The sequence below is a fragment of the Drosophila teissieri genome, unplaced genomic scaffold (assembly GCF_016746235.2).
Source record: "Drosophila teissieri strain GT53w unplaced genomic scaffold, Prin_Dtei_1.1 Segkk10_quiver_pilon_scaf, whole genome shotgun sequence".
In the NCBI taxonomy this organism is placed as follows: Eukaryota; Metazoa; Arthropoda; class Insecta; order Diptera; family Drosophilidae; genus Drosophila; species Drosophila teissieri.
In genome coordinates this window covers 1,017,451-1,042,786 of record NW_025224980.1, presented here as the reverse complement: position 1 = coordinate 1,042,786, position 25,336 = coordinate 1,017,451, and the positions used below count along the sequence as shown (strand labels likewise).

The 25,336-nt window shown below is 42.8% G+C and overlaps 1 protein-coding gene across 1 annotated transcript in view; it reads right to left on the bottom strand.

Annotated features, from left to right (window-relative positions):
- Positions 1–25,336, bottom strand: part of LOC122625476 (dipeptidyl aminopeptidase-like protein 6) — a 418,811-nt gene that overhangs the window by 137,433 nt on the left and 256,042 nt on the right. The window lies entirely within an intron of this gene.

Sequence of the window (25,336 nt, the reverse complement as noted above, 5' to 3'; positions counted from 1 at the left end):
AATTGTGCGAGAATCTGAAAACAATTTTTCGTACTATTGTGAAATTCAAGTGCACGCACACTCACACACATACGTTGACCCAAGTCAATGCGCAACAGCCGTTATAATTTGCGAAATTTACAACCAAGACGCCTAAATTTCGACGAAAGCGATCAAGAGAATCTGTCCACCGCCATGCCGGACCCGAACCCAGATTTCCCCGCTCAAATTCGAGAACTCCAACAACAGCTCGAGGCACTTCGGACAAACGTTCCTGAGAACAGAGATGAGACGCCGCGCACGCACACACGTGTTACCGTGCATTTGCCAAAATTCACATACAACAACAACCCGCACCTGTGGTTTGCTCAAGTGGAGCGATCATTCCGTTTGCACCACATTATCGACGACACTGACAAGTTCGACTTGGTGACACTGCATTTGGAAGAAGATGTGGTTTTGGCTGTGGAGGATTTGGTCACTCGTCCACCGGCAGACAACAAGTACGCAGCAATCAAAACTCGCTTGCTGCAGAAGTTCGCTGAATCGCCTGAGTCAAAACTGCGAGGACTACTTCAAGGAGGAGGTGCCACCGGATTAAAGCCTTCGGAAATCTTGGCAAATATGCGACGCTTGGCCCCGGATCCTGGCAGCGAAAACATCATTCACACCCTATTCCTGGCTGAGATGCCAGCCTCCATTCGTCCGCTGCTCACCGTATTGGATGAGTCGGACTTGGACAAGCTTGCGAAGATTGCAGACAAAATGCTCGAAGCCGTTAGCACGAACGCCTCGTTTGCCATCGGCACATCTTCAACTGCTGTTCCTCCAGCAAATCCGGCTATCTGAGCAGTTGCCCCTGCAGATCCTTTGAAAGAACTTTCTGACAATTTACGTTCGCTCATGCAAGATGTCACGGCATTGAAAAAGGATGTCAAGCGCATCCAATCACGCAACCGATCACGCAGCTCATCTCGTGGCGCCAGACCAGCGGACAATTCCGGTCAACAGACTTCAGGAGCACAGGAAAATCTTTGTTTTTACCACAAGCGCTTTGGTGACAACGCAAATAAATGCCGACCACATGCGCACGCTCCACGTCGTTAAACTAGAGGAGCTGCCGCCTGACGCGCTGGTCAGCGGCAGCCAGGACAGCAGCAGTGATCCATCAGTTCAGTCAGCTGTTCCACGGGAGCAGCGTTTGCACGTACCGATCGTACCACCAACATCAGATACCTCATCGATTCTGGATCTGTGGTTTCAGTTGTACCTCGCACGCTGGTTAAACAGAAAACTACCCAAGCCGATCTGACGCTATGCGCAGCAAACCAGACCATCATTCACACCTATGGTAGATACATAACTTATCTGGACTTGGATCTCAGACGCAATTTCACCTGGCCATTCGTCATTGCGGACGTACACACACCTATAATTGGAGCAGACTTTTTAGCCGAATTCAAGCTTCTTATTGATCTCAAAAACAGATGCCTTATTGACTCGGTCACTGGACTGTCAACAACCGCGCGCCTAGCACAGGCGAATCAAACATCCTTTTCCACTGTGCAGGGAATTTCTAAATTTCGAGACCTTCTGCAAGAGTTTGTGGAAGTCACTAAACCGTCATCGAAGCATACAAAGCAACATGATGTACAACTCCATATCGAAACATATGAGACCACCGTTTCTGACCGACCACGACGCTTATCTGGAGATAAACTTGCAACTGCGAAAAAGGAAATCAACTTTCTGATCGAGCAAGGCATATGTCGTCCCTCCAAAAGTCCTTGTTCCAGCCCACTTCACATGGTCACCAAAAAAGACGGTGGCTGGAGGTCATGCGGCGATTATCGTAAGCTCAACTCGATTACGATACCAGATCGCTATCCGATTGCACACATTCACGACTTCATCGAACAGCTACATGGTGGGAAAGTCATCTCAACGCTTGATTTGGTAAAGGCGTACTATCAAATTCCCATGGCGGAAGAAGACATCCAGAAGACGGCCGTATGCACCCCTTTTGGACTCATAGAATTCCAGTATATGCCTTTCGGGTTAAAAAATGCGACACAGACGTTCCAGCGTTTTATGGACAATATTTTTCGCGGCATGGACTTCGTATATTGCTACATAGACGATATACTTATAACTTCGAAATCGATCGCCGAACACGAAGAAAATCTTCGAGCAGTGTTATCAGTCCTGCAGAAACACGGGCTAAGCATCAATCTGAGCCAATATCAACTAGCGCAAACGCAAGTTAATTTTCTCAGCTACACGATTAACGAACACGGCATCAAACCTCCGTCCAGTCGCATCGATGCCATCCTCAATTATGCTCGTCCTGAAACTATCAGCCAACTAGGCCGTTTCTTAGGCGTTATAAACTACTATCGCAGATGCCTACCTCGATCTTCGCACACTCAGGCACCGCTGTCCGAGCTGCTCAGAAATGTTAAGAAGAATGACCAACGACAAATCCTCTGGACTACAGAACTCATATCAGCCTTCGAGAGTTGCAAGCAGAGAATAGCAGACGCAGCGCTCTTATCATTTCCTGCACCGAAATCTGAACTACAACTGGTTTGTGACGCATCGGACCTCGCAATCGGAGCAGTTCTGGAACAACGCACTAGTCATGACTGACAACCTCTAGGATTTTTCTCCAAGAAGCTCAGCAACACTGAGAGAAATTACTCCACGTACGACCGAGAGCTACTTGCCATATACGAGGCAATCAAATATTTCAGACACCTCGTCGATGCACGCATTTTTGTGATAAAGACTGATCACAAGCCATTGGTTTACGCAATCCAACAGCGCCCTGAAAAAGCATCACCTCGACAGCTTCGGCAATTAAATTATATTTCGCAATTCTCGACGACCATTCTTCACATAAAAGGAACAGAAAATAAAAAAAAAAAAAAAAAAAATCGAGACCATTCTTCACATAAAAGGAACAGAAAATATAGTCGCAGACGCTTTTTCGAGGCTTTGCACTATCACGATGCCCACAGCGATCACCGCGGCGCAACTCGAGGAGGAGCAAGCCTCGGATTTTGAATTGACACGCATCTTGCAAGGAACTACTTCCTTAAAGCTAAAGAAAGTTTGTTTCGGTGGAGAAAGTTCAATATACTGTGACGTATCCACACCAAATCTCCGTCCTTTTGTACCGCAATCACTTCAAACAGGCTTTCTCATATATCCACAATCTATCGCATCCCAGTGGACGAGCAACTGCCCGTCAAATCAGACAGAAGTTTGTCTGGCCTTCGATGAACAAAGATGTCCTTAAATGGTGTAGATTTTGTCTCCCATGCCAGCGCTCCAAAATTCACAAGCACAATCACCTTCAGCCGGATAAGATCGCTGTGCCAAATGGAAGATTCGACCACGTCCACCTGGATATAGTTGTTATGCCTTTACAACAAAACTACCGCTATTGTCTCACCATGATTGACCGTTTCTCACGATGGCCAGAAGCAGTACCACTCACTAATATCACGGCCGACACGATAGCCATGGCGTTCTGGACACACTGGATATCCCGTTTTGGATCACCCAAAACAATCACTACTGATCAAGGCGCGCAGTTTGAATATGCAGTTTTCAAACAACTAGCCAACCTAATCGGAAGCAAGCAAATTCACACTACGGCCTACCATCCGCAATCAAACGGACTTATAGAGAGGTGGCACAGATCCTTCAAATCGTCCTTGATGTGCTGCAGTGGCACGCCGTGGCCTCAACTATTACCAACTGTGCTACTTGGCCTTCGTACCTGCTTCAAAGAAGACATAAAATCATCTGCAGCTGGAATGTTATACGGAGTACCAATTCGACTGCCAAACGAATTCTTCGCCAACATGGATGAAACTGTGGATCCTACGACATTCCTGAGCAGTTTTCGAGAGCACATGCAGAAAATTCGACCAACTCCCACATCGCACCATATTAAAGAAAAAATGTTTCTACTGAAGGGAATTGACAAATGCACCCATGTATTTCTCCGCATAGACGCTGTAAAACCACCTCTGGAGCCTCCTTACACCGGACCGTACGAAATCATCAACCGCGACAACGACCGAGTTTTCACCATACGAATCGACGGGAAGGACTCAGCGGTATCAGTCGACCGCCTCAAGCCTGTTTTCCTAGTCAAGGACGACAAGCAGTTCGACTCGGAGGAATCCAACCCCACTCCTCAAAAAGGACGTAAGGTAACATTTGCGAGCCAAGGATCGTGACGGATTCACTGGAAGGGGAGTACTGTGGCGACACTGATATATTGGTAGCGTCACCTAAAATAATACTAGATTTAAGCGATACGGTATCCCTATACATTTAAGCGTCATTCTCTCGATACGACTTGATACGCGCGCATCGTGTGTGCCTTAATAAAAGATATATGTACGCAAACGAAGTAAATGGCGAAACCAACATCGCCAAAGAGCTAAAACTGCAACGCCATCTAGGTGTCGTATTGCGAGGCGTGCGTCACCTGCATAACGCGTGAAGGGATTAGCGGCAGGGTCACGGGTCTTACAGGGCTAATTGTCAGATTTCCCTGAGAGAGAAAAATCTCTACAAATCTGGCAGATGCTAGGTTGCCGCCTTATCCGCCTTATCATCAGCAGCCATTCTCAAGTTTAAGATCGGCGGAGAAAGTTCGTTTGGTGTTTGTGGGCAATTTAAGCCAAATAAGTGCAAGTCCCGGAGGCGAACCAGATTGGCAAATAGTTTAAACCGGCGGAGAGCTGGGGTAAGTGGATTGAAAAGGGCTAAGATTGAAAAGGGCTAAAGCGCTGCAGCCAGGCAGCGCTAGCAATTGTAGTTTTTTTGTCAGTGCACAAAAGGAAAAAGTAGGCAAAGCGGACAACGAATCTTCGGCTGCAGCTACCCAAAAAGGGCAGGGCAAAATCTGCGACCAAGGAAGGCCAATTAGTCCGCGGAAGAAGTAGCCGCCGATTAGTGGATTTTTGTCAGTTGGCTCGCGCGCTTCGCCAGCAGCATGCATTTATAAAGATTGAAAATCGAAAGAAAAAGTCCGATCCGCTCGCAAATGCGCTGAACGCGATTTAAAACTAATAACTAATATAAGACCCGCATTTAGGGCAAATTTAAAGAAAGTAAAAAAAAAATCAAAAAAAAAAGGAGAAAAAGACCTAACTACGGGGAAAAAAAAGATAGTTATGTTTTTATAAATTAGGTTAAGAATTTTTATTATTGTGGAAAAGTAATGCGCAAATTAATGTGAGGAGGAGTGTCTGATTTCTTTGCTTTGTGTTTTATGTTTGTGTTACATTTGTAAGCCACACGGAAAAAAAAATATCCCAACATTAACAGGAGAGAAACAAAAAATAACAGGGATACCTCATAAGAATGTGTGCGAAGTAATCAATATTTTTATATTTATAATCAAAAAGAAAAACTTTACTCCCAAAGAAATAGCTGCCGTCGCCGAAAGCGCTATCTCCGATGGAAGTTACAAGAGAAAAGGGTGAGTCACCAAAGAAAAACTATATTGATTATATTGGCCAAATTAAAGTGTGTTCAGCCCTAAAGGCATTAACGTAGATGTCCATATTGTTTTTTTTATCCCTTGAAATGCTCAAATAAATACTAACGTAAAGAATCATAAAGGAAATGCAAAAGAAATAAACATAATTACACTGAGCGAAATCCGAAACAGTCACTATTTTAATTCACGCATATTATTATCTTGTAATCTTCTTGTCAATTTGTTATATATTTTTAATCCTCACTTTTCGTACATTCCAAAACCAATAATTTAATTATATGCAAAAATTCATCTTTTTACACTTTTGTTCCTATTTATCTTATATGCCTAGAATTTATAATGTGGTAATTCTCTAAGCTTTTGCCGCAGCTAGCATGAGGCCCTTGCGAATAGGTTAGGTTTCACAAGGGGCCATCAGGGAAAAATTATGATGATGAGATGGCCATTGGCAGGGCGGGTCAGCGAAGGCCTCCAACAACACCGGAGGCTTTCCGAGATCGGTTTGGCGTGAACCATTTGAACATGTTTTCCTCTTCTAGTTGTCTGTAATGTGAGTTCTCCTACTTCCGGATCAGGTTAGCTTGTCTAGCACGCGAAAAAAAGTATTATAATCAGAAATAGGCAAATATGGGATCGCAGCAAGACCACCACCCCCTTTAACCGGCAAGCAGCAGCCGGACCATCGCTCGCGTGCGCTCAATACCCATCGAACACCATGCCTGACTTTATTTTTTATTAAGATAATTATGATTATTAATTCTTTGGCGCCCAAACGTGTTGGCCACATCTTTAGATGTGCTCACAGACTCATATATACATACACAATCTTTTTCTATTACTATTTAGCTATGAGCTATGAGAATCATTTGTGGGCGAACCACATTTGAGCATAAGCCACAGCTACTCGCTTTTATTACCCAAAACAAATACTTTTTAGTTCCGCTGTAGTTCCTGTCTTGCGAATGGGATTGACGAGAGATTTTACCATCAGTAATAAATCAATCGGCCTCGCATGTCAGTAATTGCAAAAGATTTACAACTGTCCTATCACCTACAGTTTTATTTCTGAGCCACACAGAGCAACTTATCAGTACGCATAGGACAAGCAGGCGAACAATCTTTTAATAAGAGGTAGTCTGACCACGGCTGATTGGCTGTAATGAAGGGTCATGTTTTCTTATACGGAAGCTGAATCATTTATCTGCATAGGATTTACGTAGGCATTCTTTTTATAAAGAAGTTTACAGACCACAGACGACGGCAAAAGAGAAGAAGGGTGCAGGCGGTAGTCGCGTGGAGTGCCGCAGTCAGTGCTTATCTCTTAAGCTTAGCCACTGACCACGAATGACCACCTGCACAGCAGTGTAGTTGTTGTTGCAATTGCGTGACAAAACTTCTTCGTTTTCCTTATGTTCTTTTGTTATAGTCAAACGGTAGACTCGGTTTGAAACCGATTACACATTTGCAGGGGAACAAGCTATGCTTGTCGGCGAAATATAATATATGTTTTTTGTTAGTTTAGCAATCAATCTTTCTCAAGTTTTGGAAGAGTTCCGGTTGCATGATTTGCGTTATTTTTCTATCTATTTACAATTACAAGATTTAACTTTAAAACCAAAGTCATTAGCTGATATATTAATGTGTTGCTGCTGAAAAAAGGGAAGCGCAACGAACAAGCAGCTGATAAGCAAAGGGAGGTCATTGAACCTCGAATAGGCAAGTGCGAGAATAGCAAGAGAACAAACGCAATCGTTGATATTTACATTATTTGGGCATTTGAATTTTTGTGATTTAACGATTTGAATTGATTTTTGTTTGATTTGCCATTTCATTTGTTCGTTTGATTGCAATAAATATTTTTATTAGTTCTGGTATTAGCTTCGACTCGCGTCGGGGTAAGACGTATTTTCATCGAGCTCTGTACAAAATCAATTTATTTAAGTGAAGTGAATAAATAAAACAAAATAAATTACAAATATCAGCGAAAAGACGCTATTAGCAATGTTAAATTGCTAATCTATAATATTTGTTGTGTGTGGAAACATTAAATTAAAACAAAAGCTAATTTAAATAGACAACAAACAAATCGACAGTTCCAAAATGAGCCAACGCGATTTGCGCGCTCAGCTGCAAAAGCGCAAGCTCTCTCTCCAACGAAACAATGCATACTTCACCATCGTGTCTGACGCCCGCGAGTGCCAAACAATCCATCGAGTCAATGACCCAGCACCTGCAGAAAGCAAACGATCGCGGTCTTGCTCATCAATGCTTATGACTGCACTATGTGAACCCGAACGCATTGAGAGCGTCTCTCTCGCGCTCTCCTCATTGCAAACGGTGTCAAGCTCTGTAGCTACCAGCACAGTAACTTCGATATCTACTGCAACTGCACCTATAGCAACAACAACAACATCAACACTATGCTCAGTACCGAGAGTTGTGTACATTTCTGCTGAAACAACAACAACCAAAGCAAGTGCACTCTCTCCGACTCTAGAAAACAAAAGCGGACAAGAACCAAAACAAAACACAAAACTGTTTCAAACAGGGCTGGATCGCTACATTCAAATAAAGCGAAAGCTAAGCCCACAACACAAACAGGCTGGCAATCAGCCGAAAATAAATCGCACCAACGTTGACAACTCAACTTCAAATAGGTTTGGACTACTGGACGACTGCGAAGTGCATCCAATCAAAGAACAGGAGCAAAAGAAGATTAAGCCGCCACCAATATTTATACGAGAGAAAACCTCAAGTGCAAACTAGTAACAAACTAGCTACGATCATCGGAGAAAACAAGTTCCACGTTATACCTCTTACCAAGGGAAACATACATGAAACGAAAGTGCAGACTCCGGATGAGTCTAGCCATCGATCAGTGACCAAGTAACTGGATGAAGCTGGAAAGAGTTACTATACCTACCAGCTTAAAAGTGCCAAAGGATTGCAGGTTGTCATTAAAGGAATTGAATCATCAGTGACCCCATCCGAAATTATCGAGACACTAAAGGAGAAAAACTTTAAGGCAAAAACGGTGATCAACATTTTTAACAGGAAGAAAGAGCCGCAGCCACTATTCAGAGCCGAACTGGAGCCATCGAGTCAAAAAATCTGCAAAAATGAAGTACATCCTATTTATAAACTACAGTTTCTACTGCACTGGAAAATAACCGTCGAAGAGCCACACAAGCGCAAGCAGCCCGTGCAGTGCACTAACTGCCAACAATATAGCCACACCAAAGCGTACTGCACCCTAAAATCTATCTGCGTCGTTTGCAGCGATGCTCACAGTACCGCAAACTGTCCTAAGAACAAGGACGACAGCTCAATTAAATTATGCAGCAACTGTGGCTAAAACCACACAGCCAACTGGCGAGGATGCATTGTTTACAAGGAACTTAAGAGTCGCCTAAACAAACGAGTGACTTCAGTTCGTGATCGTACCACACCAACAATTCACAAAGCAATGGAACCGAGTACAACTAACATCCCTTTGTCTACCAGCTACCGAACAGCGCCAAATATTTCCTTTGCGAGTGCACTAAAATCAGGGATCCAAACACCAGCAGCGGACACCCCCATTCATCAAACCAACACTCACGATCACATGCAACAGCAGCCAATTGGCGTTGAAGCGATTATGCTTTCGATGTAGCAAAGCATGAAAGACTTTATGGCCTTCATGCAAACAACTATGCAAGAGCTTATGAGGAACCAAAACATCCTTATTCAAATGCTCTTTTCTTCTAAAACAGAATTATGACTCCCCTAATAATAGCAACCTGGAACGCTAATGGCGTTTCGCGGCACAAGCTAGAACTTGCTCAGTTCTTAGCCGACAGAAACATTGATGTTATGCTACTCTCAGAGACTCACCTTACTAAAAAGTACAATTTTCAAATACCAGGATACAAATTTTACTTTACGAATCACCCAGATGGCAAGGCCCATGGAGGCACTGGCATACTAATACGATCGCGAATCAAACACCACTTTGTTAGTAATTGGCAAGAAGACTGCCTACAATCTACCTCTATAAGCCTCCAATGCTATAACGGTGCTCTCACTCTGGCTGCTGTCTATTGCCCACCCCGCTTCACAATATCAGAGGACAAATTCACAACACTCTTCGACTCGCTCGATGAAAGGTTTGTTGCAGCTGGTGATTGGAATGCCAAGCACATGTACTGGGGATCTCGGATAGCGACCCCTAAAGGAAAACAGCTATACAACGCAATTATTAAACCGCAAAACAAGCTTAATTATGTTTCTCCGGGTACGCCTACATACTGGCCAGCAGATCCTAAAAAGCTTCCAGACTTGATTGACGTTGCCATCACCAAAAGGATATCCCAATCAATGATTACAGCTGAGACACTTTCAGAACTTTCATCTGATCACTGCCCGGTGCTCTTTAATCTTTTGTACCAACTGCAACTCATCGAGCGGCCGTATAGACTCACAAGCAACAGGACCAACTGGGAGAGGTACAAAAAATATGTTTGTTCACATACCGACTTCTCTAGCTCATTGGAAACCGAGCAAGACATCGATCAGTTTGCTGGTAGCCTAGAATCAACACTAGCTGCAGCAGCAAAAGCGTCAACTCCACAAGATACCCACGGATGCAGTAAAAAGTTCAACATGACAAGTCCAGATACCGAACTCCTTGTGCTTGAAAAACGACGAATTCGAAGGGAGTGGCAGGAGCACAGATCACCTGGCGCAAAGAGTAGACTAAAAGCAGCTTCTCGCAGACTTACTAAAGCGCTTAAGAAAAAAGAAGCGGACGCACAACTGCGTTACATCGAGAATCTCACGCCCACCAGCACAAAAAACTCATTGTGGAAAGCCCACAGGAATCTGCAGGCACCAGCAGAAACTGCCGTACCCCTCCGTAACTCTACCGGAAACTGGTCTCGTAGTGACATGGACAGAGCAAGAGTCTTCGCTGATCATCTCAAAAAGGTATTCCAACCAAATCCAGCCACTAACTCATTTACTCTCCCACCCTTAACTGCATCTGACTTAGCACCACAAGATCCCATAGAATTCCGGCCAAGCGAAATAACGAAAGTCATTAGAGAGCAACTGAAGACTGGAAAATTGCCTGGCTTCGATTTAATAACACCGAAAATGATCATTGAGCTTCCAATGTGTGCAGTTCTACAAATCTGCCTACTCTTCAACGCTATTACCAAAATTGGATACTTTCCTCAAAAGTGGAAGGAATCAGTTATAGTTATGATCCCTAAGCCTGGGAAAGACAAAACACAGTCATCATCATACAGACCAATAAGCCTACTTACTTGTCTCTCCAAGTTATTTGAAAAAGTACTGCTGCTACGAATCAGTCCCCACCTTAAAAGACACGACACACTCCCATCGCACCAATTTGGTTTTCGGGCAAAACATGGAACTATTGAGCAGGTTAACCGCACCACAACGGAAATTCGCACTGCTTTTGAGCATCGTGAATATTGTACAGCTTTATTCTTAGACGTTGCACAAGCATTCGATAGACTGCTGCCTCAAAACTTACATAAGCTTCTAAAGTCTTACTTATACAAAAGAGTGTTCGTGGTTAGATGTAGTTTAAGCACTTTAAGCGATTGTACTATAGAAGCTGGAGTGCCCCAAGGAAGTGTATTAGGTCCAATTCTATACACCCTATACACGGCGGACATCCCAACAGACTACCAGCTAACAATATCCACATTCGCTGATGACACTGCAATACTGAGTCGATCCAGATGCCCAGTAAAAGCTACGATGCAACTAGCACGCTATTTAACATGTGTAGAGAATTGGCTTGCAGATTGGCGCATACGAGTAAACAAACAAAAATGAAAACAAGTTACGTTTACCCTTAACAAACAAAGCTGCCCGCCCTTGGTTATGAACCACACGCGCATCCCACAAGCCGTTGACGTAACATACTTAGGTATTCATCTGGACAAGCGGCTCACCTGGCGGAAACACATAGAGGCCAAGACGACGCACCTGAGACTAAAAGCAAAGGATCTACACTGGCTTATAAACGTTCGGTCTCCCCAAAGCCTGGAGTACAAAGTCCTTTTGTATAACTCCGTTCTTAAACCCATATGCAATGCATCGAGAAGCAACATCGACATCATACAGCGAGCACAGTCTAGGATTCTGAGAATCAACGATCAACCAGCCCAGCGTTAAATTTGTTAGGCCACATAGCACAAATCATCTCATAAAATGATAATTAGCTAGCTTAGAATAAGATTTGAAAACTTATTGTTAGTCTTTTAAGTAAAAGGGAAGATTCAATAAATAAAAGGAAAGAAAAAAAACAAAAAAAAAATTGCAACAAATATTTTTATTAGTTCTGATTTGATATATTAGTTACTTCGTTTGTTTAATTTGATCATTAATTTTAACTAATTTTTAAATTTATTGTATGTTTTTGGCGGACACTCCATTCGTTTAATTAAATTACACTCCGTCTTATTAATTTTTTTTTTGGATTTATTGTTCTATTTATTTTCAATTTCGATGTTAAAATTTTAAATTATTTTTTCTGATTTTAATTTATGTGGTTAGATTAGATTATTTCTGTAATTAATTATTCTGATTGGATTTCGATTTAATTTATTTATTGTCCTATTTATTATAATTTATTTATGTGATTTGATATTTTATATTTATAATATTTTTATTTGTTTACTTTTATACATTATTAAATAATAGTTATTAGTTGTTTACTAAATTCATCCGAGGAAGAGGGATTCGCAGGATCCTCTCCCAAATGCATCTTGTGTGAAAAATCGTTGGAATCGGCATCTATAGTGAAGATCAAGTGTGGACATAAGTTCCACAAAAATTGTTTCGAGGTCTACTCCAAAACCAGCAACACCTGTCCGATTTGCAAAGAACCTCAACATCATACTAGGTTGCAGAAACGGCAAAACACGCCTTCAAGATCTGATCCAGCCAACAATGAAGATTCGGGGCAAGCAGAAATTCCTCAGCAGTTAATAGGGAACATGGTAGCAGAACAAGTCAAGGCCATGCAAAATGAACTACTTACGCAGCTGTCGGAAAAAATGTCGCAGCTTATACAAGCCAATTTAGCTGTGCATTTTCCGCAACCACCTATTACCACTGCCAATACACGAGGCCAAATTCAGAGTCGGTAAATTTGCAGGTTGGAGGGCCAACAAGTATGGTACATGGCTCTGGAAGGGCAACTCCAAGAACAGAGGTTACCGATCTTGTGCAACGACCCGATAAAGTTGGCCAAATACTTAACAGTTGGAAGCTAAGATTCAGTGGCAGTCCAGAGGGCCTGGGAGTTGATCATTTCATATATCGGGTAGAGGCACTTTCTAGCAGACGCTAGAAGGGAATTTTGTGGCTTTATGCAGCAATTCTAGTTTGCTGTTTGATGGCACAGCGCGAGATTTCAATTGGCGTTTTCACAAGTCCGTTAGGAAGGTACGATGGGACTCGCTTTGCTATGCTCTACGAAAGCAATTTCGGGACACCCGCACTGATGTGGATATTAGAGAAGCTATCCGAGACAGAAAACAAAGGGAGAAAGAGGATTTCGACACATTTCACGATGCAATTATGCAGCTTATGGAAAGCTTAGAAACGCCAATGTCAGAGCGAGATGTGGTGGACACTCTGAGTAGGAATTTACGACCGGAAATTCGGCATAAACTCCTGAATGTTAATGTCGGCACCGTCGATCGGCTGCGCGAGATTTGTCGGCGAAGAGAAAGCAGCAAAAGCTGTTAACGCTATCCGTTATAAGAAGGCCGATAAACGCCCTTACGCTGAGGTGCGTTTGCTGGATAAAGTAGTGTTAGGATTGCTCGGAGCCGCAATGAGTGTGGTTGGTGGCAAATTAGCTGAGCAAATTGTTGTCAGTAAAATTCATAAAATTGTCATGCACTTCGGATGGCAAAAAGCAAGAAGTAATTGGCCGGCTTAGAACTCCTGTGCAGTACAAGCAAGTAATCAAAGATTTAGAGCTGCATATTATTCCGTCCCTTAGTCAGGATCTTTACCTGGGATTAGATTTCTGGAAAGAATTCGATCTTCTGCCGGTTAGTATGAGTGTAGATGAAATATCCCCTGAATCACATCAACTTTCGGTTAGCCAACAGGACATACTCAAGTCGGTAGTTCAACGATTCCCATCTTTCGCAGTTTCTGGGTTAGGCAAGACGAACAAAATCTCACATACTATTGACATTGGAGACGCAAAGCCGGTGAAGCAAAGGCATTTTCCCGTCTCTCCGGCAGGGGAAAGGTTGCTGTATCAAGAGGTCGATCGAATGCTCAGCTTAGGAGTTATTGAGGAATCAGATAGTCCCTGGTCATCACCGGTTGTTCTGGTGCAGAAACCGGGAAAAATTCGTCTATGCTTGGATAGCCGAAAGGTCAACGCGGTTACTAAAAAGGATGCGTATCCGTTGCCTCAGATAGATGGTATCTTAGGGCGGCTTACCAAGGCTATGTTTGGCTATGATGGGCAAGGTTATTCCTGTAAATTTGAGAAATGAGGTTTTCGTGTACCTGGATGACCTGCTTTGAGGCTCACATAAGGGTGTTAGGCTTAGTGGCAAGCTATGTAAAAACAGCAGGGTTAACTCTCAATGTCGAGAAAAGCAAGTTCTGCATGCGTACTGTCAAGTATCTGGGCCATATTGTCGGGGAGGGCGTTATACGGACAGATCCAGATAAAATATCAGCGATGAAAAATTTTCCGTTACCGCAGTCGCTCAAGGCTCTACGCCGGTTCTTAGGCATGGTTGGGTAGTACAGGAAGTTTATAAATAATTTTGCCTCTGTCTCCGCTCCGCTTACTGACCTGTTAAAGCCAAGACAAATATTTGTGATGACTGCTGAGGGAGAGAAGGCTTTTGCGAAGCTTAAAGAAATGTTGTGCTCTGCCCCAGTTCTTCACAGTCCGGATTTTAGCAAACCATTTTTTATACACTGTAATGCGAGTAAGTCTGGTGTTGGTGGAGTTCTTGTGCAAAAGTCGGATGAAGGGGACGAATATCCATTAGCTTTCGTTTCGAAAAAATTAAACAAAGCACAGAAAAATTATTCTGTGACAGAGCAAGAGTGCCTGGCGGCCATTATTTGTATAAAAAGATTCCGAGCGTATGTAGAAGGACACGCATTTACCGTAATTAGCGATCATGCGTCGCTAAAGTGGCTTATGACCCAAACGGACCTCCATTCTCGTTTAGCTCGGTGGGCCTTGAAACTGCAGAGTTTCGATTTTAAAATCGAACATCGTAGCGGAAGGTTAAATGTAGTTCCCGATGCATTGTCGAGGGTGAATGAGGAGGAATTGGCGGCCATAGACGCAAGTCACGGGTTGCTAGTGGAATTAGATTTGCCGGAATTCAAAAGCAATGAATATGTGGAGCTGATTGAAAAGGTAAAAGCGAATGGAGAAAAGCTTCCAGATTTGAAGGTGGTCGACCATTTGGTGTATGGCAGAACCGATCACGCTCCGGCGAGGCCTTACACGACAACTTCAACTGGAAACTTTGGATTCCAACGAAATTAGTTCCCGAGGTTCTGAAAAAAGCTCACGATGATCCACTAGCATACCACGGAGGCATCCGCAAGACCTTAGAAAGAGTTCGAAGGTATTACTTTTGGCCAGGGTTGATCAAGGACGTGAAGGACTATATACAAGTGTAACGAACTGATTTTTGTTTGTCTGCTCGCTACGGAATACGTGCGGCTAGCTCAGTAGAGTTTGTGCGTTCGACCCACCAAATTTATAGAATAACGTGATCACCCGGTTACCAGTAATAACACTCGCAGTTTCGTTATCGGGTCTTTATTTGAGCTCAGTTTACAATGTACTTCAATTGTCCGGACGCCTCTGCTCTCTCGTCGTAGCGTCGGACCTTCGCCTGGTATTGCCGCTGACGCGCGCGAAGGAAGGTCGGGGGCTTAGGGAAGCGTCACCGTTCCCAGACTAGGGTGAACAATTGGTGGGCTCTCAAAGGCATACGCCTCGCTAGCCACAACCTCTTGTCCCTTGATCTGTCCCGGCCGGTCCCGCCAGACGCTTGTTCAGTTCCTTCCGACGCACCGCGCTATCGCCCGGATACGCCGCAGTCCCTGTAGCAAGACGCCCAGTGAAAGACGAACGTTCCACCCTACCTTTTCTCTTCTGCCGGTGCGGTCGGACCTGGATGTCCTGCTCGGCGGCCTGGTTCCACTGTCTTACCGCCTTCGTCGTCCTGGGTGGCGCGGACCTTCGTTGTTGGGCGCTCGTCGCGTGGGCTGGGAATTGTTGTCGTACGCAGACTCACGGAAGCTCACGGCTGTGATCCCCAAGGCAAACGCCTGTGGAACAGCAACGCGTCAACCCCACGTCTGGTTCGGACTGGTGGCGCCGGTACCACGCCTGCTTGGATTGCACGAACACACCAGGCTATCGCCTGGTTCAAGCACGCGATTTCCTACACAGTCCACCGGGTCTACACCACAATCCCTGCCGCTTCCTCGGGTGCCCGCTTAGGTCTGGCCTCTACTGTTATTTGCCTCCTGGCTACTCGTGCTTCGTCGTTTGGACCTCAGCTACCTGCGTCTCAGTGCGGAGACCTTCTCGTCCCGAACGTCTTGACGTAGCGATCTTGCTCCTTGGTGACTATCACGGTCGTAGCTCCTTTGCTGACTTCGTTCTAACGTTGTTGACTCGTACACTTGCTTTCCTTAACTGTCGGTCCTGCTTCCAGCGCTCGGCCTGTTTATATAGGCCTCCTCTAACGGTTTATCCCTTTGGTCTCCAGTCTCCGGATCCAAAGTCCATGATTTTACCGTTGGCCCGGTCCAAAGTTCGATTTGTCCCGTTAATTGCCTTTGAGCCTGCTGACTCTCCAAACTCTCTTTTCAGCAAGTCCGGAGTCTCCATCCTCTCTCTCTCCACTTCCCGAGTCTCCAAACTCTCTTCCTCTAGAGTCTCCAAACTCTCTTCCTCTAGAGTCTCCAAACTCTCTTTCTCCAGCCCAGAGTCTCCAAACTCTCATTCTCCGGGCTTCGCACTACCGTTACTACGCTTTGCCTTGTTGCGTAACTGGCAACGGCAGGCCCTTCTTATGCGATCACTATTCGCATTTGTGCGGAGTTTTAACTCCTCACACAAGCTTGTGCCACTTGCAAAATGTCGAAAGCGCCGAACAGAATTCAACGTCCACCAATGGGTACCTCTCCAGAGTCCCATAGATTCTTCCAGAGACTCTACGTTGATTTTCTAGGACCATATCCGCGGTCTAGGAGTGGGCACATAGGGATCTTCATAGTTTTAGATCATTATACGAAGTTCGTGTTCCTAAAAGCGGTAAAGAAACTCACAGCAGACGTAGTAATTCAATATCTACAGCAGGATCTATTCCATACGTTTGGAGTGCCGGAAACTATTGTTTCTGACAAAGGTTCGCAAATCAAATCAGATGCATTCCAGAAATTGTTGTGGGAGTATAAAGTATCGCATACTCTGACAGCATTTTGTTCACTGCAGGCTAATGCTTCGAAACGCGTAAATCGATCTGTGATAGCTGCAATCCGCGCATACATTCGTACGGACCAAAAGGACTGGGATGAGCAGCTCAGTAGTATTTGCTGCGCATTGCGATCCTCTGTTCATTCTAGCATTGGCACTTCTCCCTATTATATGGTGTTCGGGCAGCACTATGTATCTTCAGGCTCCACTTTAAAGCTCTTAAGAGCTCTGCGATTGCTCGAGGACAGGTCAGCGGTGTTTACACGAGAAGATTCGCTAGATTTAATTGCGCAGTAAAGCAGGCGAGTTTATAAGGAAGCAAAATGCGAGGAACGAACGACAATATAATTTACGGTCGAGGGAGGTGTCGTATGCAGAAGGTCAGGAAGTATGGCGACGGAATTTCAGACAAAGCTATTTCGTAGCCGGTTATAACGCCAAGCTAGCCCCAGCTTACGTAAAGTCTAGGGTTAAGATGAAAATTGGCCTGGCTAACTATGACCTGGAAGATCTGCAAGGGAAGTATATTGGACGCTATCATGCGAAAGATATGAAACAATAGTTGAGCTGCCTTCTGTGCTGGTTGTATCTGTCTTGGGAATTGGACGTCAGATCAAGTCAGATCAAGTCAGATCTTTGGCGGGGGGTATTTGTGGCACTTGCGGCAGAGCTAAAACTGCAACGCCATCTAGATGTCATATTGCGGGGCGTGCGTCACCTGCATAACGCGTGAAGGGATTAGCGGCAGGGGCACGGGTCTTACAGGGCTAATGGTCAGATTTCCATGAGAGAGAAAAATCTCTACAAATCTGGCAGATGCTAGGTTGCCGCCTTATTCTGGCGTCATCAGCAGCCATTCTCAAGTTTAAGATCGGCGGAGAAAGTTCGTTTGGTGTTTGTGGGCAATTTAAGCCAAATAAGTGCAAGTCCCGGAGGCGAACCAGATTGGCAAATAGTTTGAACCGGCGGAGAGCTGGGGTAAGTGGATGGAAAAGGGCTAAGATACCCAGACTTTTATCGCCCAACTCTCGTGCAGGGTCTTAAAAGAACAAAATATAACCAGCATACTGATCCGGAAGGAAGAAGCGCTGCAGCCAGGCAGCGCTAGCAATTGTAGTTTTTTTGTCAGTGCACAAAAGGAAAAAGTAGGCAAAGCGGACAACGAATCTTCGGCTGCAGCTACCCAAAAAGGGCAGGGCAAAATCTGCGACCAAGGAAGGCCAACGGACCGCGGAAGAAGTAGCCGCCGATTAGTGGACTTTTGTCAGTTGGCTCGCGCGCTTCGCCAGCAGCATGCATTTATAAAGATTGAAAATCGAAAGAAAAAGTCCGATCCGCTCGCAAATGCGCTGAACGCGATTTAAAACTAATAACTAATATAAGACCCGCATTTAGGGCAAATTTAAAGAAAGTAAAAAAAAATCAAAAAAAAAAGGAGAAAAAGACCTAACTACGGGGAAAAAAAAGATAGTTATGTTTTTGTAAATTAGGTTAAGAATTTCTATTATTGTGGAAAAGTAATGCGCAAATTAATGTGAGGAGGAGTGTCTGATTTCTATGCTTTGTGTTTTATGTTTGTGTTAAATTTGTAAGCCACACGGAAAAAAAAATGTCCCAACTTTAACAGGAGAGAAAAAAAAATAACAGGGATACCTCATAAGAATGTGTGCGAAGTAATCAATATTTTTATATTTATAATCAAAAAGAAAAACTTTACTCCCAAAGAAATAGCTGCCGTCGCCGAAAGCGCTATCTCCGATGGAAGTTACAAGAGAAAAGGGTGAGTCACCAAAGAAAAACTATATTGATTATATTGGCCAAATTAAAGTGTGTTCAGCCCTAAAGGCATTAACGTAGATGTCCATATTGTTTTTTTTATCCCTTGAAACGCTCAAATAAATACTAACGTAAAGAATCATAAAGGAAATGCAAAAGAAATAAACATAATTACACTGAGCGAAATCCGAAACAGTCACTATTTTAATTCACGCATATTATTATCTTATAATGTTCTTGTCAATTTTTTATATATTTTTAATCCTCACTTTTCGTACATTCCAAAACCAATAATTTAATTATATGCAAAAATTCATCTTTTTACACTTTCGTTCCTATTTATCTTATATGCCTAGTTTTAAGAATGTTTATATGTACTAGTAATAAAATCCAATTTATAATGTGGTAATTCTCTAAGTTTTTGCCGGAGCTAGCATGAGGCCCTTGCGAATAGGTTAGGTTTCACAAGGGGCCATCAGGGAAAAATTATGATGATGAGATGGCCATTGGCAGGGCGGGTCAGCGAAGGCCTCCAACAACACCGGAGGCTTTCCGAGATCGGTTTGGCGTGAACCATTTGAACATGTTTTCCTCTTCTAGTTGTCTGTAATGTGAGTTCTCCTACTTCCGGATCAGGTTAGCTTGTCTAGCACGGGAAATAAGTATTATAATCAGAAATAGGCAAATATGGGATCGCAGCAAGACCACCACCCCCTTTAACCGACAAGCAGCAGCCGGACCATCGCTCGCGTGCGCTCGATACTCATCGAACACCATGCCTGACTTTATTTTTGGATGTGATACGTTACAATAGTTTATGAGATCTCGATGTTCGACTTGGCTATTTATCCTGCTCAGTTTGCTGCTTGTCTCAGGGTGCGGGAGATCAGCTGATCGCTCGCTAGTTTCTGGTCAGCGCATAAAACGGGGAGAAGGAGAATGGAGGAGAGCCAAAATTCAGTCTGAATTTGCACACGACGCTGAACGCCCGCCGCCGGTCTAACTATCTAATTTACTTTTACATACACACACACACACGTCTGTATTTATATCTTAGCTTAGCTAAATAAATCAGTGAATAATTATAACGATTGAAATAAGTCGAACTAATTATTATTTAGGTATTTACTCTTATTGTTATTTACTCTTGCCGTGGAACCCCTCTTACAATGACCCCTATTTAAACTTAAATAATATATATTATTTATATATTTTGCTTTACAGATAGCATAAGCACATTAGAAGGCCAGCCCAACAGCCACCGGAGAAGGCCTTGCCCCACTGGCCGCACTTGCATGTGTTAAAACGATTGCAAACAAAAATAGGAAAAAATTAATGGAATAAAAAATAAAAATTGAATTTACCAATTAAATAAATTGTTTACGTTTTTTGGGAGATTTTTCTGCATTTACAGGTATTTTCCCGAGGAATTTACGAGGAGAATACTAGAGGAAATTCCTCTAGTCTTCCTCGGGAAGAGACCTTGCTTATTTTTCGATATTCCCCAGAAATTCCCGAGAAATTCCACTGAAATTCCTAGGGTATTCCTCGGGTACTTCGAATTCTTCGCCACGAACGCCTGTTGTATGAAAATTCCTCGCCGATTTGTATGAAATTTCCTTGGGATTCCTGGGAAAAACCTTGGGATTCCTTTGGGACTGGTACTGAAGGGTGGTTTTGTATTTAGACATTAATGTCTAAATATTGTGTGTGAGTTGGGGAGTTGTGGGTGCAGAATGAATATGTTACTATATACATACATATATGTATGTTTATACGGATTTAAAAATGATTTATTTTTTTAATTTTATCTTAGTTGTGAGCACGACTCATGTATTCTTGAAACTTATGCTGTCTCTTGATGATTTTCTTGTACAATTGATGCTGTTTGCTGAAATAATCATTAATACAGCATGAATTTGAGTCCAATCAATGTGATCAACAATTTTTACATTATTTACCAAATTTGTACTGTCTTTGGCTTCGGCTTCGCTAGAGCTAAACTAGCCGCCCATAGTAAGGCAAATGTAGTTATTTGTCGTTCACCGACAATCTAAACTTGTCTCTCTGATAAGTCAATTAAGTCTATTATAGTCAGAACTGTAATGTCCCCATATATCAAGATTTTTTTTAAATCACCGAAATTCGCGCCTTAGTTAGAAGCGATAATAATTATCGGAACCTTATCTGGCAACGTCATCTAAATGGCAATTGACCAGCTGGTGAATATTGATTCGGATAAGGGTTCTTCGGATCCCCAGCATCTAGCTTCGATCTTTTCTTACGACGATCGTCAAGCTGATAAGTTCAGTCCCAGCAGAGATAAGACCTAGCAAAAAGGCAAATCAAGAAAAAAGAACTGGAGAGTACAATCACATGTGCTCCCAACTTTAATCCAGCGTTTATTTCGGCATCAAGATTAAAAGGCCACAAAGAAAAGGCAATTAATAAATGCCAATTAATAAATGCCCGTGAATTGCCGTGTCGGCAAGGTAAATATTTCATTGAAAATTTCAAAAAAAAAACCAAATTATAATAACAGTTGTGCACGTTTAGGTCACGCGTGTTATTTTTATCGTAGACTACACAGAGAGAAATCGCCAGGTCGATCGATTCCACTAAAGAAGAAAATCACTGGGTAAATATCCAAGTAATTCTGGGAAAAAATTGCCCGAAATGAATGAGTTATATTCCCGCAGTTACCCGAGGAAACGAAGCTGAATTTTAAACTCTTCCACGCCGACCCAAAAGTTCGGCTGGAGTCAGCTACCTCTGCTGGATGACAATTTGTTCGGAGGTCGCAGGAAAAAATCTAAAAAAACACAATGTAAAATCGTACACTGAAAGAAAATAAAAGTTTCGTTGCCAATGCCAAAAATAAAATACTTCAAATCAAAAAAAAAAATAATTAATCATGACAATATAAACAAAAAATGAAATGAAAAAAATGCATAAAAAAAATGAAATAAATAATCCTATATTTTAATTATCACTTATGAAAAAAACTAAATAGTGCATTTATAGTTTGAAGTTTTCTTACTAATAACCCCCAACACCGCATCGACAAGAAGGCCTTCTTCGAGAACCAACAGTGGGTGAGTAAAATTAAAAAATAAAATATTATATATATAACCAAAACAAAACTAAAACTTCAAGTTACTAAATTGCAATTATGTAGTTCAGTGTAGAGCCTGGCTACCTGAGTTAAGGCTTATCAACCGCTCGCGCCGATTGATTTGTCTATTTTGTCAATTACTCTTTTGATTCTTATCCAAATTCTAACATGGTAATTTAAAGCACTATAATGTAACGTAAACATTGACGACTACACTGAAAGAAATTAATATTGACATGATTGGCACCTACATATTTTCTCCCTTTTAGCAATAGAAAGCTTTTTCTTTCAATGATGCGATTAAATAAATAAACCCCATAGAAAAAAGAAAAACACTTAATAGTTGTTTAGGATTAATAAATACTTAACAATTACAACATAAAATAAAAACCCACACCACTTCAATGTTCTTTTGTTGGTAACAAACAAGAAAAAGAAAAGCTTGGCACTATAAAAATAAAACAAAAAATAAATCAATAAAAAAAATAAAAATGAATAGAGATATTTGCGAAAAATAAATATAGATAAATATAGAATATATAGAAAAATAAATAAATAATAGAGCTAGGAATCAATGGGTCCCGCTCAGCTGATGGTTAATGGTCGACAAGCCTGAAAAGAGTGAACATTTTGGAATCGAATCGCCAACAAGGATACCCAGTAAATGTTTCTCTTCTTCAACGGCGCTCTTTCACCACAGAACATAATACTCTGTAGTGGTCATGGAACTTAAAGATTAGTGGTAAGTAGTGTAGTGAATCTGCTTGGAACAGAGAATTTTAACCGACTAACTAAGTCGGTACTATCAACTACTTTCTACGGTTAACGGGAAGGCAAATTATTTAACATTAGTCTACTGGTATAGGGACGTAATATAAGGCTTGCATCCCAATTCAGGCGCCGTATGGCAAACAGTAAGATGATCTTTTGAACCGATTCAATGCGGTCCAAATGAACTACTTATTGTGGACTCCAAACAGCTGATCCATACTCAAGAATCGGACTGACTAGTGAAATGAATAAGGTTTTGGTCATGTAAGAATCATGCAATTCCTTTTACCACTTTTTATAAAACAAAGCACACCGCTGACCTAATTGACTATATGCGAAAGATGGTCTGATAATTTTAGTTTAGGGTCCAGAAGATCACCAAGATCATTAACCCGTGTTATTCCGTCCAAAGGGCGTAAAGTGTAAATCGCGTGTGTAGGGTTGATACGACAGATGGTCATAACTTTACACTTCGAGCCATTTAAGTGTATTACTTTATCACTGCACCATATTTGAAAGCTATCTAGATTGGATTGTAAGTCAAAATGACAAGAAATGTCTTAATACTGGAGGCATAACTTAACATCGTCTCTGGAGCCTGCATGTTAATCTCAACTTTCTAGCTTTTATAGTTCATGAGATCTCGATGTTTGACTTGGCTATTTATCCTGCTCAGTTTGCTGCTTGTCTCAGTGTGCGGGAGATCAGCTGATCGCTCGCTAGTTTCTGGGCAGCGCATACAACGGGGAGAAGGAGAATGGAGGAGAGCCAAAATTCAGTCTGAATTTGCACACGACGCTGAACGCCCGGTCTAACTATCTATTTTACTTTTACATACACACACACACACACGTCTGTACATAATCTTAGCTTAGATAAATAAATCAGTGAATAATTATAACCATTGAAATCAGTTCGTCTGTGTTATTTACTCTTGCCGTGGAACCTCTCTTACAATGAACTGCAAGATTAAAAATTTAAATTCAAAAGTTTTGTGTGTAAATTTATAGATAACGTTAGATCGCGGCCGCGTTAAGTTGCAATTCGACTCGGCAAATTGCGTGAAATGATTTAAGCGCATAATAAATAAAACTGCGATAAATAGACGCAGCAACGGCTTCTTCTTCTACGCCTCTTTTCGGCTTGGCGAAAGACGGGATAGGAAGACGACGATACATGGGCGCTGAAAGTGACGCTCGCTTCTATTGTTTTTTGGCGGCTATTTCGAATCTGGTGCACAAACGGAGTAAGTGGACAAGTTTTGTGCGGGACAAGAATTTTTTGAATTTTTCTTATTGCATGATTATTTGGGGTGGTCAGTTGAGCTAAGTTTGGTTGTTTTTACACTCGTCATCATGAAATCGGATTCAGAGGCTCCGACATCGGTGCAATTGGTAAATTTGCAAGCAAATCGGTACCAGTCCCTCAAATCGTTTCTTCAGAATTTTAAGAAGGATTCGCAGTCAAGGAAAACGAGGATTTATATAAAGAAGCGTCTAGATCAAGTGAAAGAGCTGCGAAACGCGTTTCGGGACACGGATTCCGTGATCGTGAACATAGATGGGTTCGCTGGTTCGAACTATGTCGCGAAGAATTTCCAGTCGGAATTCGAGGAGCACTATATGGACGCCTATTGCGCAAACGCCGAGGAATTGGAGAAACTCCCACCCGAGAATCCTCCGCCACCGCCACAAGCGGACGGTGGCGCCGATCCGGAAGTGCGGCTAAACATGCCACAGATGTCAGTGCCCAAATTTTCGGGTGAGTGTGTGGACTGGCCAGGCTATTATGACGCCTTCACCAGCCTTATACACAACAATAACAATCTGAGCAATGTGCAACGGTTTCACTTTCTCAAAGAGTTGTTACCAGGAGGGCGCGATAATGACATCCGACAAATGCAGCTCACGGATGCAAATTACGCCAAGGCTTGGGGACTGAGGATTAAAAGATACAATAATCGTCTTGTCTCGTTTATTCGCACCACATAAACGCTATTTACGCGTTACCCAGGCTGCAAAAGGAAAATACAGAATCGATACGGACGATGTTAAGCACGGTCAATGTTTGCCTGGCTGCATTCCGCCGCGTTCAAGCCTTGGACAGGAAATCGCAGCACTGGTTGGCGCATTACGTAGCATCGAGGTTGCCCAAGGAGACTCACAATGCTTGGGAGCACCATCAAGGAAGCGGTGCAACCGTTCCTACTTATATGGACTTAGAATAGTCTTTGAATGATCGGCTGGTCATAATGGATGCGATTGAAAACCGAAGTTCGTCGTACGACTCCAATTATGGCCCTGGAACTAACGACCCGAGCAAACGAGTGAGAGTGCATAATGCACAGGAGCGGTCAAGACGCCCGGATAGGGCCTGTTACCACTGCGGCCGCGACCATATTTTGCGTCGTTGCGCAACCTTTCTAGCCTTGAATTGTTACAGGAGGGAGGATATAGTGAGCAGGGCGAAATTATGCATTAATTGCTTAAGCAAATCACATGCGCTGTCACGATGCACCAGCAATAAGAGCTGCCAAGTTTGTGGGCAGCGCCATCACTCTGTTGCATTTCCCAGCAGTGGCTAATAATCAATCGTCGAGTCGCGCACAGCCGCATCTGATCCGGCCTTCAGCGCCGCCTCTTGGTGCACTTGC